Source organism: Bombina bombina, chromosome 4 (genome assembly GCF_027579735.1).
Source record: "Bombina bombina isolate aBomBom1 chromosome 4, aBomBom1.pri, whole genome shotgun sequence".
Taxonomy (NCBI): Eukaryota; Metazoa; Chordata; class Amphibia; order Anura; family Bombinatoridae; genus Bombina; species Bombina bombina.
Window position 1 is genome coordinate 643,945,066 of NC_069502.1, and position 13,445 is coordinate 643,958,510.

Consider the following 13,445-nt stretch of genomic DNA (forward strand, 5'->3'; position numbering starts at 1 on the left):
GACAATATAATTCACATGTTGAGGGAACAATAAAAGCTAATATTAAACGGGTATAAATATGATTACAATTTTGCAATCCTGGAGGATTTACAGTAGCAGCTCTAGGTCAAAACTAGTGTTAATGAACCTAGACCAAAGTGTTCCGGATTTGTTAATTGAATTAATGTAATACAGGGCTGCAAAGAATAAGCAGTTACAAACAAACAACATTAGGAAATATGTCACTCTGTTTATTAGTAGTGGATGCATTGCAGTCTACTACAAGGAGATGTCTTGTTTTGAATAAATGTGAAGGAGAAATATGTTTGCCTTGTTTATATGTACAGTATTATTAAGAAAGCTGCGCCTCAGCCAGATTTCTTTGAAATTCTTGGCTATTTCATAATATGAAAATATTCCAAAATATCAATGTTTCTTTCCATGAAACATCAGCTGTAGCTGTAAAATGAAAAGTGTTAATTGTAAAGTAAAATATGGTAAAGCATATTACATTTTCACATACAACACAAGGCTAATTAGTTCTAACATATTTCATCATAGAACTTGATAACAACGTAAATACATTAAAATATTTAAGACATCATTTCAAAATAAAAAGTGTATTAATGTAGTCTTGTAAATGAAAGTATATTATTAACTACTTATTTAAAACATTACAAAATAAATTCTATGACCCAGTAGGAAGATAATATAACTCACGTTATTATTCATGATGTCAGATTTTGAAGGCAAGAACAGATACTATACTGTTGTTACTTTTTTAGCTTTTCAAGGGAAGACAGGTTTTCTCATTTCTCGGATTATGAGGCAAAAAGTTTTACTTTGCAGATTTACGACAATCCAGTCAAGCAGAGGATACATCCTATAAGCCATTATGAACAATGGGTGCACACTCTCACCATTCCTAGAACTTGGTTACTATTCGAGTTTCCAACAGGAATAGGAAACTGTTGGTGGGCTTGCTAGGACTTTATATATATTATAGAAGCACTACATTGGATGTACAATAGTTCATTCCTGGGTAAGATAGGACTTCTAACTTTTAGACAAAAGTAAACAAAAGATCATGTCCAAAAATCCAGATAGGGCACATGTAAACTGATGTGTTTAGTGATATGAGAGAAGCTTTGGTATCTCAATCAAAGGCATAGGGCACATTACTCTAATGTAAGGGTTCTTAACCATTGTATCCATACCCCTAGGGGGCATGCAAACCAATGGGGCTTGGGAACTGGATATCTAATTTTCTTTCAATTTTTTTTTTTTTTTTTGATGTTGCTACATTAGATTATTAACTCTCACTGTTATCAATACCTTGATTGCATACTTTAAATTATACAAAAACAACAGAAAACATTGCATTAGATGTAGCTAGCTTATGTATTTGTGATATGCCATTTCATATAAATAAATATGATAATTGATAAAATCCTTATGCTTGTCTTTCAGCTGTTCTGGCCCTAGCTCTCCATATGTTAAATAAATTAAGCTATTGACAAATTTCAAAGTCATTATGGTACATAATGTGCAATGATGATGGAGAAGGGGGTATGGGCAATCTGTAATCATAAAAAGGATGAACCACTGCTCTAATATCTAAGGGTTTGTTTTAGCAATGTACTGTAGGCAGGGCTGAACTAGACCTAACAACAGGCCCAGACATTTTATGGATGAGCAGCCCTCTCTCACCCCCTTTCCTTATTTAACCATCCCCCAAATCTGACAAGTATAATGTACTAGTTGGACTTATAAAAAAACATTTCAAGTTGGCAACATCCTTCTGTCACTATATATTACACATTGGTTGTAATAAACGGTAAAAAAGTGAAATATAATGAAAATGTATGCTATTGAAGTTCAGATTTAAAATAACAGGTACCTTAGCAGCTCTGATCTGGCTCAAAGACACACCAAGGCAATGAGAGGCAGGGAATAACAGTAGTGGTACTACTGGTAACTTTTCAGGGCTAAGGCAACAGGCCCACAACTGGACCCCAGCCTAATGCCCTGTATGTCCTAAGCTCAGTCCGGGCCTTATCTGTAGGTATGAAGTTTTATGAAGTGGCAGCACTTTCCATCAGAATCTGCTCCTTTGTCAGAATCTGCTACTTCTTATTGCGCATGCTCTGTATGACGTAATCGCACTCCACATATGTTAAATAGGAATGCGTGGAATGGGATTATGTAAATCAGCAACATGCACATTCAGAGGTAGCAGGTTCTGACAAGGAAGTTATGTCAGATCTTGCTGCCGCTATGCATGTGCTGTTGAAATTGAATATTGTCAATCAAATTAAAAATGCATACAATATATATATATATATATATATATATATATATATATATATATATATATATATATATATATATATATATATATATATATATATGTATATATATATATATATATATATATATATATTTTTTTTTTTTTTTATATATATATATATATATAAACACAGAAAAGTTTTCGGCACTCTTTTATTGATGAATGCATAAAAACATAGATGGTAGCCCAAATAAAAATAAGAAGAAAGAAAGAAAGAACAAGGGGAACCAGGACCCCCCTGTGACATCATACGCGTTTCATACCTCTGGGGCACTTGTTCACTGATGACACAGTTCAATGTGAAAGCACATCATCGCATTTTTCATTACCGTGAAAAGTGATTGAATTTATTCCTGTATATATATATATATATATATATATATATATTATATGCACTTTTAATTTGTCAGTATTGTATTTTACAGTATTCAATTACAACAGCACATGCGCGCATCTCATAGTGGCAGGAAAATCCGACACAACTTCCTTGTCAGAATCTGCTACCTCTAAATGCGGCTTATTTACATAATCGCATTCCACAAATACCTATTTAACATATGTGGAGTGTGATTCCATCATACAGAACATGTGCAATCAGAGGTAGCAGATTCTGACAAAGGAGCAGATTCTGATAGAACACCGGCTCTAGGGTTTGTGAAGCCAGGTGCAAGGTAAAATGCGAGGCCATTTAAGTTTTGTAAGAAAATGTATTGCTGTACACTTCTGTTATACGCTTGAATTACACGAGAGAGAGAGAGAGAGAGACATGGAGCTGGTTACAAACAACAATTGTCTTAGTCTGACATGTTTCGACCAGTGGCCTTAATCATAGACTTAGTTAAAACAATGTGTGCTAGTTTAAATAATAATCGCATTCCACAAATTCCTATTTAACATATGTAGAGTGCGATTCCATCATACAGAATATGCGCAGTCAGAGGTAGCAGATTCTGACAAAGGAGCAGAATCTGATAGAACACCGGCTCTAGGGTTTGTGAAGCCAGGTGCAAGGTAAAATGCGAGGCCATTTAAGTTTTGTAAACAAATGTGTTGCTGTACACTTCTGTTATATGCTTGAATTACGCGTAAAACACTAATATATATATATATATATATATATATATATATATATATACTGTATATATAAACCCTCACAAACATGATGCACAAGTATTAACCCCTATCCCGCCACTCCCGGACACCTCCGCAACTAAATAAATGTATTAACCCCTATCCCACCGCTCCCGGACCCTGCTGCAACTAAATAAGAGTATTAATCCCTATCCCGCCGCTCCCGGACTCCGCCACAACCTAAATAAATGTATTAACCCCTAAACCCCTGGCCTCCCACATAACTACCACTTACTTAACCTATTAACCCCTAAACCACCAGCCCCCCACATTGCCATAAACTAAATGAAGCTATTAACCCCTAAACCTAACAAGCCGCTAACTTAACATTATAATTACCTCATCCCTATCTTATAATAAATTTAAACTAACCTGTAAAATTAAAATAAACTATATTAAACTATTAATTAACCTACCCTAACTATTATACTAAAATTAAATTAAACTTTTATTAACCTACCCTAACTATTATACTAAAATTACATTAAACTACAAATTAAATTAATTATCGTCCAGATTACGAGTTTTGCGGTAAGAGGGGTGCGGTGCTAACTTGCAAGTTATTGTCACCGCTCACTTACCTACAGCGCTGGTATTACAGGTTTTTATAAACCCGGCGTTAAAAGACAAGAAGTGAGCGTAGAGCAAAATTGTGCTCCATACCGCACTCCAATACCAGCGCTGTTTAAGTCAGCGGTGAGCTGGTTGTACGTGCTCGTGCAGGATTTCCCCATAGACCTCAATGGGGAGAGCCGGCAGAAAAAAAGCCTAACACATACAATAAAGCAGCGTAAAGCTCCGTAACGCAGCCCCATTGATTCCTATGGGGAAACAAAATTTATGTTTACAGCTAACACCCTAACATGAACCCCGAGTCTAAACACCCCTAATCTTACACTTATTAACCCCTAATCTGCCGCCCCGACATCGCCGACACCTACATTATACTTATTAACCCCTAATCTGCCGCTCCGGGCATCACTGCCACTATAATAAACATATTAACACCTAAACCACCGCACTCCCGCCTCTCAAACACTAGTTAAATATTATTAACTCCTAATCTGCTGTCCCTAACATCGGCGCCACCTACCTACATTTATTAAACCCTAATCTGCCGCCCCCAACGTCACCACCACGATACTATATTTATTAACCCCTAAACCTAAGTCTAACCCTAACTTAAATATAATTCAAATAAATCTAAATAAAATCTACTATTAATAACTAAATAATTCCTATTTAAAACTAAATACTTACCTGTAAAATAAACCCTAAGATAGCTACAATATAACTAATAGTTACATTGTAGCTAGCTTAGGTTTTATTTTTATTTTACAGGCAAGTTTGTATTTATTTTAACTATGTAGAATAGTTAGTAAATAGTTATTAACTATTTACTAACTACCTAGCTAAAATAAATACAAATTTACCTGTAAAATAAAACCTAACCTGTCTTACACTAAAACCTAACCTTACACTGCAATTAAATAAATTACCTAAATTAAATACAATTAACTAAATTAAATAAAATTACCTAAATTACAAAAACAAACAAACACTAAATTACACAAAATGAAAAACAAATTACAAGATATTTAAGCTAATTACACCTAATCTAATAGCCCTATCAAAATAAAAAAAAGCCCCCCCAAAGTCCTCAAAGAAGCCGGGAGAAGTGTTCATCCAAACCAGCTGAAGTGGTCCTCCAGACGGGCAGAAGTCTTCATCCAGACGGCATCTTCCATCTTCATCAATCCGGCACGGAGCGGGGCGGCAGATTAGGGGTTAATAAATGTAGATAGGTGGCGGCAATGTTAGGGGCGGCAGATTGGGGTTAATAATATTTAACTAATGTTTGTGATGCGGGAGTGCGACGGTTTAAGGGTTAATATGTTTATTATAGTGGCGTTGTTTGTATTTTTTATACAGGTAAAAGAGCTGATTTCTTTGGGGCAATGCCACACAAAAGTCCCTTTTAAGGGCTATTGGTAGTTTAGTTTAGGCTAGGAGTTTTTTTTTTGATAGGGCTCTTAGATTAGGTGAAATTAGTTTAAATATCTTGTAATTTGTTTTTTTTTATTTTGTGTAATTTAGTGGGTTATTTTTTTGTAATTTAGGTAATTTTATTTAATTTAGTTAATTGTATTTAATTTAGGTAATTTATTTAATTGTAGTGTAAGGTTAGGTGTTAGTGTAAGACAGGTTAGGTTTTATTCTACAGGTAAATTTGTATTTATTTTAGCTAGGTAGTTATTAAATAGTTAATAACTATTTAGTAACTATTCTACCTAGTTAAAATAAATACAAACTTGTCTGTAAAACAAAAATAAAACCTAAGCTAGCTACAATGTAACTATAAGTTATATTGTAGCTAGCTTAGGGTTTATTTTACAGGTAAGTATTTAGTTTTAAATAGGAATTATTTAGTTATTAATAGTAGGTATTCTTTAGATTTATTTTAATTATATTTGAGTTAGTGGGTGTTAGGGTTAGGGTTAGACTTAGGTTTAGGGGTTAATAACTTTAGTATAGTGGAGGCGACGTTGGGGGCAACAGATTAAGGGTTAATAAATGTAGATAGGTAGGGGCGGCAGATTAGGGGTTAATAATATTTAACTAATGTTTGTGATGCGGGAGTGCAGCGGTTTAGGGGTTAATATGTTTATTATAGTGGCGGCGATGTCCGGAGCGCCAGATTAGGGGTTAATAACTTTATTTTAGTGTTTGCGATGCGGGAGGGCCTCGGTTTAGAGGTTAATAGGTAGTTTATGGGTGTTAGTGTACTTTTTAGCACTTTAGTTATGGGTTTTATGCTACAGCTCTGTAACATAAAAGCCATAACTATGTGTCTAAAGTAACGCTTACAGAAGAAGAGAAGTCTCTCCTAAGTAAAGGATTGGGCTTTGCCCCTACCAACACATTTTCAGCGTTCAGAACACTAATAGACATTAACAAATTTGTCAGAAAATTGACTTTAAAAAGATTTTTTAAATCACAAGATGATCAACAAAGTCATTGTACATATGTTAATACCAATGTTAATGATAATGCTGTAAAACATCACATGAATATTAACACCAATAATGAGGTAACTTATACATGTGATAGGGATGCAAATTCTGCTGACTTCAAATTTGGCAATTTCATAACATTAAATTAATTAAAATATCATGAGGACAAATATGGTCCCACTGAACATGAAATACCATTGCATCATAGGAATCCATCTGAATTCTATCCAACAAATTTCAGGGGTCATTCTATCAATCTTTTTCAAAGGAGAGTGCAAAAGGAATTGTTGGATTTAGAAACCACCACTAAAGGGCATATTATAAACTCTAATTTAACAAAAGCAGAAAAAAGTAGCACTTCAGAAGTTACAGTCCAATGACAAAATTGTCATTAGGGCTCCGGATAAGGGGGGCAATGGTGTCATTTTATATAAGGACTACTATATAAATGAAGCTAAGCGTCAACTGTCAGATATTAAGACATATAGGAAATAAGACAGAAATCCCACCAAGTTGTTTAAGTCCAAGCTCCTAGTAATTATTGAACAAGGTATAGTCCTAGGAATTTTTTCAGAGGATCAAGCTAAATCCCTGATTCCAACGTATCCATTAGTACCTATATTCCATCACGTACCAAAAACTAAAGATATCATCTCTCCTCCGGGTCGACCCATTATTTCCGGTATTGGCTTTATGTTTGAGCCATTATCGGAATGGGTTGACTCGGTTCTTCAGCCCTTGGTTAAGAACTTTAATAGTTATCTAATGGACTCCACCCACCTTATAAATTATTTACAGAATACAACATGGTATGATAATTATAGATGGGTGGTTGTGGACGCGACAGCCCTTTACTCGAGTATTCCACATGTATTGGGGATTAAAGCGATATACTATTTTTTTAATACAGCAACACAATATTCAGTGGAGTTTAAAATCTTTTTCTGTGACATTGTTGAATTTTTACTTAAACACAATTTTTTCATGTTCGACAATGAATATTTTTTGCAAATCTGTGGTACAGCGATGGGGGCAAAATTTGCCCCCTTGTTTGCCAATTTATTTGTAGCCTGGTGGGATGATCTATATTTATATACCATGCTTAATCCTTTTGCCAACCAGATTATAAAGTATATGAGATTCATAGACGATTTAATATTTATTGTACAAGACCCTTTTGATATAACTAAGTGTTTAGAGTATTTGAATACCAATGACCTAAACTTAAGGTTTACTGGAGAAATACAATAACACACAGCTCATTTTTTGGATCTCTCACTCACAGGCATTGCTGACACTGGTGTCATACTAACTGATACATATCGAAAGACCACAGCAGGTAACACTATTTTGCACGCTAAATCTTCTCATCCCCCCCATCTCATACGTTCTATACAGAGGGCACAATATATCCGTATAAGAAGGAATACCAATTCTGATGATAATTTTCTTACCCAGTCCAGAGAACTAACTAATAGACTGAAACTAAGAGGGTATACAGATAGGGATTTGCAAAACTCTTTTGATAGTGTGAGACATAAGAAGCAACTAGAGGTTATCTATAATAAGAAGGATGAAAAAGATTTCTCCAAAGACACAATGGTATTTACCACAGAGTACTCGAGACAATTCAATGATATTTGTAAAATATTAAAGAAGAATCTTCATATCCTGAAAGATGATGTACTTCTAAGTGATGACCATCAAACATGCAAGTTTGTTTCTAAAAAACCACCTACTTTATAAACCAGGTTAGCACCTAGTATGATAAATAAGAAATGCGTTACAGGCAGCGACTGGCTTAAAGGGACACTGTACCCAAAAAAATTCTTTCGTGATTCAGATTGAGCATGAAATTTTAAGCAACTTTCTAATTTACTCCTATTATCAAATTTTCTTCATTCTCTTGGTATCTTTATTTGAAATGCAAGAATGTAACTTTAGATGCCGGCCCATTTTTGGTGAACAACCTGAGTTGTCCTTGCTGATTGGTGGATAAATTCATCCACCAACAAAAAAGTGCTGTCCAGAGTACTGAAACCAAAAAAAAGCTTAGATGCCTTCTTTTTCAAATAATGATAGCAAGAGAACAAAGAAAAATTGATAATAGGAGTAAATTAGAAAGTTGCTTAAAATTGCATGCTCTTTCTGAATTACAAAAGAAAAAATTTGGGTTCAGTGTCCCTTTAAGAAAAAAGGCACATATAAATGTGGTGCGAAAATCTGCATCACCTTTGGGGTAGTTAGTCAAAATGATACGTTTTCAAGTTTTGTGACCCAGGAAAGGTTTAAAGTGGACTTTTATGCTAATTGCAGAACAGAGTTCATTGTATATTTGTTGGAATGCACCCTATGTTCCCTACCATATGTTGGTCAGACGACCAGACGACCAGGGAACTTAGATCACGGGTTAGGGAACACATAAACGACACAAAGAATTACAATAAAGACATTTCAATTTAGTCCATATGACTCATTTATCACATATGACCGTTAAAGTCATTGATATGATTTATTACCCTATAAGGGGTGGTAATAAACATAAAATGTTGTTAAAACGTGAACAATATTGGATATACAAACTGAAAACCATTACCACTATGGGACTCAACAGAGTATGGGACATGTCATATTTCTTCGATTAGTTAAATTTAAATTATATTATGAGTCCACAAACCCTAAAGCACTGAATTTAGAAATTCAAGGTCTAAGATTTATTACTTTTAAAAGATATTTATCTTTTCTATCTCAGAATTTTTCAAAATTAGCTCAACAACAAATGTATGTACTTACTAGTATACCACAACTCTAGAGTTTAGCAACCCTATTGTCTATCTGTGATTTGTGTGCAATTATATATGTGCTTATGTATACATATTCTCATATATATATATATATATATATATATATATATATATGTATACATGTGTATATATATATATATTGTCTTTATCTTCTATTGAGGAATTAAGAACTCATAGGCTATCATATATTATATGGACATGCATATTCACTTTATGTAGATCAACATTAAGAATGATACAGGAAAGTTACTTCTTTGTAGTGGATATTAGCCTTTGTATTAACACACATATTGACCAGCTTTTATAGGTCTTATGCCCCTGTAATAATTATATTATATTGTTTAGATTGTTTCTATGTACTGAGGACCCTTCTCAATACCAACTGTATCCATGTTTTTTACTTATAAATCATGTATTTCAGATATTTTTAACCTTAATTGAACAAGTTGTGTACCTATTCTGTAATTGGATACCGTCCCTTTAAATAGTAGGGTTGATATTATGAACGTTAGTCCTATGATTAAGTGCCAAGTGCAGGCACAAAACATGTAAGGATGTTCATTTCTGCAGCCTCATTGTATCATGTTTTTATCAGTATACCATTAAAAGTTATTATTTTTTAACTTCTTACTAACTGCAGTGTGAAGCCGTTTTTCTTTTTCTTTTTCTCAATTTAATAACTTTATTATAGTGTTTGCGATGCGGGAGGGCCTCGGTTTAGGGGTTAAAAGGTAGTTTATGGGTGTTAGTGTACTTTTTAACACTTTAGTTATGAGTTTTATGCTACAGCTTTGTAGTGTAAAACTCATAGCTACTTACTTTAGAATGTGCTATGAATCTTGCGGGATAGGCTGTACCGCTCACTTTTTGGCCTAAAAAAAAAAAAGTCCCATTGAAAAAAGACTTTACGAAAATTGCTTAAGTTCATTTGCGGTACGGCCAAAAAAGTGTGCGGGACAGCTGTACCTACAAGACTCATAATAGCAGCGGTAGTAAAAAAGCAGCGTTATTAGCCTTAACGCTACTTTTTTTTTTCATAACGCAAAACTCGTAATCTAGCTGTATATTACATATTTAAAAACCTAACCCTACTCAAATTATTTAATTCTACAATTAAAAATTACTAAGTTACAAAAAAATAACAACTAAGTTACAAAAAATAAAAAACATTAAGTTACAAAAAATAAAAAACCACAGTATCAAAATTAAAAAAGAATTACACCTAATCTAATAGCCCTATCAAAATTAAAAAAAAACCAAAATAAAAAAAAAACCTAGCCTACAATAAACTACCAGTGGCCCTTAAAAGGGCCTTTTGCGGGGCATTGCCCCAAAGATATCAATACAAACACCCGCCCAACAGTAAAACCCACCACCCACACAACCAACCCCCCCAAATAAAAAACCTAAGCTCCCCATTGCCCTGAAAGGAGCATTTGTATGGGCATTGCCCTTAAAAGGGCATTTAGCTCTTTTACTTCCCAAAGTCCCTAACCTAAAATAAACCCTTAAGAAAACCTAACACTAGCCACGATGATCCACTTACAGTTTTCGAAGACCGGACATCCATCCTCATCCAAGCGGCAGAAGTCATCAGAGAAGCCGGCAGAAGTCTTCATCCAAGTGGGCAGAAATCTTCATCCAGACGGCATCTTCTATATTCATCCATCCGGCACAGAGCGGGTCCATCTTCAAGACATCCGGCGCGGAGTATCCTCTTCTTACAATGTCTCTTGAAGAATGAAGTTTCCCTTTAAATGACGTCATCCAAGATGGCGTCCCTTACATTCTGATTGGCTGATAGAATTCTATCAGCCAATAGGAATTAAGAGGGAAAAATCCTATTGGCTGTTGCAATCAGCCAATAGGATTGAGCTATTATCCTATTGGCTGATCCAATCAGCCAATAGGATTGAGCTTGCATTCTATTGGCTATTCCAATCAGCCAATAGAATGCACGCTCAATCCTATTGGCTGATTGGATCAGCCAATAGGATGAAAGCTCAATCCTATTGGTTGATTGGATCAGCCAATAGGATGAAAGCTCAATCCTATTGGCTGATTGCAACAGCCAATAGGATATTTTCCCCCTTAATTCCTATTGGCTGATAGAATTCTATCAGCCAATCGGAATGTAAGGGATGCCATCTTTTATGACGTCATTTAAAGAGAAACTTCATTCTTCAAGAGATGTTGTAAGAAGAGGATGCTCCGCGCCGGACGTCTTGAAGATGGACCCACTCCGCGCTGGATGGATGAAGATAGAAGATACCGTCTGGATGAAGACTTCTGCCTGCTTGGATGAAGACTTCTGCCAGCTTCGTTGAGGACTTCTGCCGCTTGGATGAGGATGGATGTCCGGTCTTCGAAAACTGTAAGTGGATCGTCGGTGGTTAGTGTTAGGTTTTTTTAAGGGTTTATTGGGTGGGTTTTATTTTTAGGTTAGGAACTTTGGGCAGTAAAAGAGCTAAATGCCCTTTTAAGGGCAATACCCATACAAATGCCCTTTTCATGGCAATGGGGAGCTTAGGTTTTTTAGATAGGTTTTTATTTGGAGGGGTTGGTTATGTGGGTGGTGGGTTTTACTGTTGGGGGGGTTTGTATTTTTTTTTACAGGTAAAAAAGCTGATTTCTTTGGGGCAATGCCCCGCAAAAGGCCCTTTTGAGGGCCATTGGTAGTTTATTGTAGGGTAGGGTTTTTTTTTATTTTGGGGGGGGGCTTTTTTATTTTGATAGTGCTATTAGATAAGGTGTAATTCTTTTTTATTTTTGATACTGTGGTTTTTTATTTATTGTAACTTAGTTGTTATTTTTTTGTAACTTAGTAATTTTTAATAGTAGATTTAAATAATTTGAGTAGGGTTAGCTTTATAAATATGTAATATAGTTAATTTAATTGTTAGTTTAATGTAATTTTAGTATAATAGTTAGGGTAGGTTAATTAATAGTTTAATATAGTTTAGTTTAATGTAATTTTAGTATAATAGTTTGGGTAGGTTAATTAATAGTTTAATATAATTTTAGTATAATAGGGTAGGTTAATTAATAGTTTAATATAGTTTAATGTAATTTTAGTATAATAGTTAGGGTAGGTTAATTAATAGTTTAATATAGTTTATTTTAATTCTAAAGGTAAGTTTTAATTTATTATCAGATAGGGATGAGGTAATTATAATGTAAAGTTAGCGGCTTGTTAGGTTTAGGGGTTAATAACTTAATTTAGTTTATGGCGATGTGGGGGGCTGGTGGTTTAGGGGTTAATCAGTTTAGTTAGTGGTAGTGATGTTAGAGGCCAGGGGTTTAGGGGTTAATAATTGTATTACCATTGCGGCGGGATAGGGGTTAATACATTTATTTAGTTGCAGTGGGCTCCGGGAGCTGCAGGAGAGGGGTTAATACTTTTAGTTAGTTACGGTGGGCTCCGGGAGCGGCGAGATAGGGGTTAATATATTTATTTAGTTGCGGTGATGTCGGGGGCGGCGGATTAGGGGTGTTTAGACTCGGGGCTTATGCTAGGGTGTTGGGTGTAAACTTTACTGGTTTTCTATCTGGCAGCATCGGACATAAGCTTTCGCTGCTTTCAGACTCCCATTGATTCCTATGGCATCAGTGGCCTCCAGGGTGGCAGATTGAAAACCAGGTACGCTGGGCCGGAATAGCTGTGAGCGTACCTGTTAGAAGTTTGATTAATGGCAAAAGTTGTCAGATAGTGCCGAATTTGTATTCGGAACATCTGTAATGACGTAACCATCGATCTGTGTCAAATTGAGACCGGTGGATCGTTTGTTACGTCACAAATTTCAACTTTTGCCGGTCTGTAGGCTTTGATAAATGGGTTGAATCAAGCTCGCCACAATTACGCTGCGGAATTCCAGCATATTTGCGGTTGACGGCTTGATAAATATCCCTCATAGTCTCTCTAAAAAATCTTAAAAATCCACTAGATATAAAATACTTAAAGGGACACTGAACCCAATTTTTTTCTTTCATGATTCAGATAGAGCATGCAATTTTAAGCAACTTTCTAATTTACTTCTATTATCAAATTTTCTTTCATAAGGAGCCAGCAAATGTTTGGTTCAGGACCATGGACAGCACTTGTTTATTGGTGCTGTCCAATCAGCAAGGACAACCCAGGTTGTTCACCAAAAATAGGCCGGCATCTAA

General features: G+C 35.1%; 1 protein-coding gene across 2 annotated transcripts in view; it reads right to left on the minus strand.

The window, feature by feature from the left end:
• Positions 1–13,445, minus strand: part of TMEM200A (transmembrane protein 200A) — a 359,336-nt gene that overhangs the window by 122,017 nt on the left and 223,874 nt on the right. The gene's annotated exons all lie outside the window — the stretch shown is intronic.